Source organism: Octodon degus, unplaced genomic scaffold, assembly GCF_000260255.1.
Source record: "Octodon degus isolate 3935 unplaced genomic scaffold, OctDeg1.0 scaffold00093, whole genome shotgun sequence".
NCBI lineage: Eukaryota > Metazoa > Chordata > Mammalia > Rodentia > Octodontidae > Octodon > Octodon degus.
Genome location: NW_004524669.1, coordinates 6,264,407 through 6,269,695, shown reverse-complemented (window position 1 = coordinate 6,269,695; position 5,289 = coordinate 6,264,407). Strand labels below are relative to the sequence as shown.

General features: G+C 41.4%; 1 pseudogene; it reads right to left on the bottom strand.

Moving 5' to 3' along the window:
- Positions 1-2,016: 2,016 nt before the first annotated feature.
- Positions 2,017-2,684, bottom strand: LOC101560109 (annotated as a pseudogene).
- Between the last annotated feature and the right edge of the window lie 2,605 nt (positions 2,685-5,289).

Genomic DNA, 5,289 nt, shown 5'->3' with positions numbered 1-5,289 from the left:
GTTTCCTGGCTCCTATGGGCTGAGCTGCTGTCCTGGGCACACCCTTCTACCCAGCCACATCCAGCTCTGAGCCAGGCAACTGCAGGCTGACTCCCTCAAAATGATGAGTTAAAGTAAATCTCTCTTCTTTTAAGTTGTGGGTTTGGGTATTTTGTCCCAGTGAGAGGAAAAGTAAGTAATACAATAGCTGTGATGACAAAGTGGGAAATTATGTATGCACTCAACAAAGGAGATCTTTTTTAAACCAAGTCATGTAAATCTGCAACATAATAATGAATAATATGGTTCAATAACTGAGGAACCAGGCAAGGCAGGTGAAGCACAGTAGATGCCTTCCATCATAATGGAGGCAGCAGGGCCGGGGAGATGGCTCAGTGGAATAAGCGCTTCCCTGGCAAGTGCAAGGGCCTGAGTTCAATCCCCGGTTCCAAAAAAAAAAAAAACAAAAAAAACAAAAAACCAACCAACCAAACAAACAAACAAAAATGGAGGCAGCATCTTGTCCCCACTGGAATAGATATTTGGGATTCTTCCTTCTTTGCCTGCTGTCCTTCTGTCTGCACCATTATCCATGCACTTGGTGAACACTTTATTCACTGTCATGGAACTCCACGCAATATCTTTTCTATCTAAAGCTCCCATTTTACAACAAAAGAAATGAGGCCATGGCTTATGTTCAAAGGATTCGACAGCCTTACCGTGTAGCCCCTTGTCAGTGAACAGCTAACTTTACAGAATGGCAGGATGGTTTAATAAAACTTCATGACTGGCTGGGAAAGACCCCTCTGCACGGTGGGAAGCCATCTTACAAAGCTGCCTGACTGAGCCCTACTTGAAAGTGTTTTCCCTACAGCTAGAATATGTGGATCTAGGCATCTGGGGCTATCTGCAGGGCTGACTTCTTTCACTGTTGCACATAATGGCTTGAAATTTTTTCTTGCCTCCCACTGCTCTAATTTTGAATTCCACTGGGTTTGAGGCATCAATTCCTCTCAGAGGTTTTGTTTTTCCTTGGTTGAATTTATTTATTTTTTTTTTTGGTTGAATTGTTTATTTATTTATTTATTTATTTATTTATTTTTTGGTGCTGAGGACCGAACCCAGGGCTTCCCACTTGCTAGGCAAGAGTTCTACCGCTGAGCCAAATCCACAGCCCCCTCTCAGAGGTTTTGTGTTCTCTGTGCCACTAAGCTTTTCTAGAGAAAAATGGACTCTTATAGCAGCTTGGTGAAGCAGGACCATTGCCTCTCAGTGAAGGCCAAGAAGAGCATGCCTAAATCCAGATCTTCTGGGGTGCTTCATGGTGTCTCTGTGTGCAGGAGTAAAGATACTGGAAGATTTATTTATTTTTTTAATATTTCTTTTTTATGTATTAAGTACAAAGTCTACAGGGTCTCACTACACAGATAGACTTGTAGTGATCCTCCTGTTATCAGCCTCTCGAGCACTGGGATTACAAGCGTGTGCCACCACGCCCAGTCTTGGAAGATTTATTTTAAAATTTTGTTTATTTTTTATGAGTCCATGTAGTACATAATGTATATTCCTTGGGTGGCAATGATACATGTACAGAATGTAGCTTGTTCACTTTTTTCATCCCCTTCCCATGTTTCCCCCTTTCCTTTTGATCCCTTTTTCTTTTTCTTTATTTATTTGGCACAGGGTCTTGCTGTGCAACTGGCATCACACGTGGTACTGGGGATGGAACTCGGGTCCTTGTGCTTGCCAGGCGAGATTAGACCACTGAGCTATCTCCCAGCCCTGCTTTTTCAGTTTATTTATTTATTTAGCAGAGCTTAGAGGTTTATTTTCTGTGCAAGACTAAAGTTGAAAGCAAATTTAACTTTGCTTAAGGGAACATTGTAAAGTAACAGTTCTTGGTATTACATGCCTCCTGTGATCCATCTTAAACCAGAGATAATTACATTGTCCTGTCACTGTTCCAAGACACAAAGGCGAACAGCTAAAACATCTTAAAAACGCATCAGGCTTATGAAGTCTCGAACAAAACTTGGATTTTCTGTACATACTCCAGTCAGTGAAGTTAATTCCTCTACACCACTTCTCCTGCAAACTGATCTTCTATTTCCTTTCATTTGACCTACCGGCTTGTTTTTTTTTTTTTTTTTTTTTGGCGGAACCGGGGATTGAACTCAAACCCGTGCACTTGCCAGGGAAGTGCTTATTCCACTGAGCCATCTCCCCAGCCTCCTTTCATTTGACCTAGATCAGCTGCGAGACCTAGAGAAGGATCAGAACGGCTTGTGATTTTTCTCTCTAGACAGTGAGCTCTCTCTTCTCCTCTCTCTAGAAAGAGACCTGCTCCGGGTGCGAGAGAAACTTCTCCTTCGTGGAGATCTGCGGTGAGGTGGAGGACTCCTCCTGCGATAATCATCTCGAGGGCGCCGACCCCAAGAAGGAGGAGGCCACGATCTCGACTTCTCTTTTCACCATTGGATAGCTCCACTCTGACCCGGCAGCCACATAGTGTTCTTCCATTTAGCTCTCAGACAGCATCCGCTGTATCTCAGGGATCTTCAAATTCAACAAAAGCAAAGCCAGGAGGGTTTCTAGCAACCCACACACTGCAGTGGTCTGTAATAGCTGAAAGCCCGTTCCAGCTCCGTCTTGTCAAGATTCCCTACATAAGCCTTACACTCCAATGGGCAGGAATCATGATACATCTCGAGATCTGGGGTTAGAAATGTGGAGGTTCAAAAATCACACACTCCCTGTGGATCTTCTCGCTCCCTTCCAACTTGGCTCCTCTACACACTCTCAGTTACCCTGAGCCCACGAAATGGCAGCCCCTTTTTCATTTTAGAAAGATCTATTTCCCTACTTCCTATCATCTAGCTTTTGTTTTGCTCTTTATACTTTGCAAAGAGACTGTAGATTTGGAGCAACTCAATGCAGGCAAGGACAGCTAAAGGGTTAGGTCCTTCAAGAGTCTGGGTTTTTCTACCAGGGATCCAAACCAGCCATGTCATAGCAGAAGGTAGTTGGCTAAGACGGTTACAAACACAGCTACAGCCTTGTTCCCAGAAAGCCTTCCTAGACACCAGGTTGCCATGGGAAACTCTCTGAACTTCTCCCTCACAGTGCTCCTGATGTGTTTACCTGTGATGTTTACTTTGCTTACCTACAGAACACAGCCACTACGTGTCCTGTTTCTTTCTGCTCTATGGGGACACAGATTTGTCTCTTTAGTTCACTGCTAAATTTCCAGGGGCTAAAGATGCCTGGAAGTAGTAAGCACTCAATAAAAATTGGTTGACTAAGGGAATTTATAATGGGAAAGATTGGAAAATAATCTTGATGTTCTCCCAAAGAAGAACTGAAGCAGCTCATCTCTACCACCCCGAGGTTCACAGAGTGCTTGTGGAGCTTGCTTGCTTGCTTGCTCTCTCTCCTTTTTTCTTTCCATCCTTTCTTCTTTCTTTCTTTCAAGTTTTCCTTTGTGGACAGGCTGGCCTCAAACTCAAAGCCTCCCAAGTAGCTGGGGTTACTGGGTGTGCCACCATGCCCAGATTATGCTTTTGATTGGAATATGTACAGTAATTAAAAGGAATAGCTAAGAGCTTTGTGTATTCACATACATATAAAAATGCTGAACAATAAAAAAGTTGAAAAAACATGACTATTGTATATCCTAAGCATAAAAATTAAGGAACATACAATAGTGTACACAGGATATGTCCCATTCATATGTAGTAAAAGTATAAGAATTCAATGGGAATGATAAGGGTCAAATTCTGAGTAGAGATTATCTCTGAGAATAGAGGGACAGGAATGGGATAAGGAAGGGGAGACAAGGGTTTTGGTATTTGTGATGATTTACACCTGTTATAGTTTGGATTGATAGTGCCCTCCCAAAGCCTCATGTCTCAAAGGCGGGGTTGAAGGCAGGAACTGGATATGGGGGTGATAAAGCAGATTGCTGTTAGGAGGTGGGGTCTGGTTGGAATTGCTCATGGGGTGCTGCCTGTAAGCTCTTGTGGGCTCCTCCCTCCCTACTTCCCAACAACATGATGTGAGCGACTCTCCTCCACCACTCCCCTCTGCCTCGCTGTTTCCGCCCTGGAGCTGACCTGGCATAAACTATAAACATGCAACAAAGCAAACCCCTGCCCCTCTAAATTGTGGGTATCAGGTACTGCATCTCAGTGATGAGAGAGTGACAGTCAATGTCTTAGAGGAAGGTGAACATATTGGTATTGATGTTCTTATTACCTATACTTTTTTTGTTTAAATGTATTTGGTACAGGGTCTCACTATGCAGCTCAGACTCATACTCATAGTGATCCTCCTGTTTTCAGCCTACCCAGCACTGGGATTACAGGCATGCGCCATCGTGCCTACACTTATCTATACATTTTTGTAGGTTTAAAATATTAGTGATAGACCCAAAAGCTACAACTCTTGTTGCATAGGTCCTGCTTTACCTTGGTCTTAACCATCCAGCAGAAAAGTATAAAAATGAAGTATAAGAAGTAAAGCCGTGCTGTTATGTTGAGCTGTAGAGGACTCAGGTCAGCAATTTCTGACATTGCCAGTGAAGCGGAAGACCCAATACTATTATGGACTACTGAACTCTTTTAGAATATTTTGTTGAGTTTACACACGTATAATATTTAAATGATGGAACTTAACAAAAAAGGTGATACAAATGAATGTCCATTTTGTATCTGTGTATTCAAAGTGGTTAGGATAGATATATAGTTACATTCTCTTAATGAATAGAGGATTTGTTCTAATGGTGTTTGTAAATAGGATATCAAGTCTGCATCTTGCAGCAATTAACCACTAGGAAGAACGGATGCAATGTGTTAATTATTGAAACTGTCCTACCAGTTTGTTTTGAAACTGTCTCATTGCTATTTGTTTCTCAATAAAATTATGGAAAAAATAAAATTACATAGGTTTATGAGTTTAAAAAAATAAAATAAAATATTAATGATAAATTTAAATGATATAATCATTACTGGTACATAATAGTCAATATTTATATGAGGCCTACTTTGAGTTAGGCACTGTTTTACATATATTGGTTCATTTACATTTTCATAACAACCCTTCAAAATATTATTACCTCCATTCTAAGGATGACGAAATGGAGAAAGGGAAAAATTAAGTAATTTACTCAGTCCTAGATAGTGGAGATGAGATGAAAGAAAAAAGCAGTTTGGCTTTTTTTTTTTTTTTAGGAGAAATTTAACTTTTATTGTTAGAATCTGACAGGCTTCAAACAGTCTCCTGTGATAGGAGCATGGTCATACAAAAGCCCAC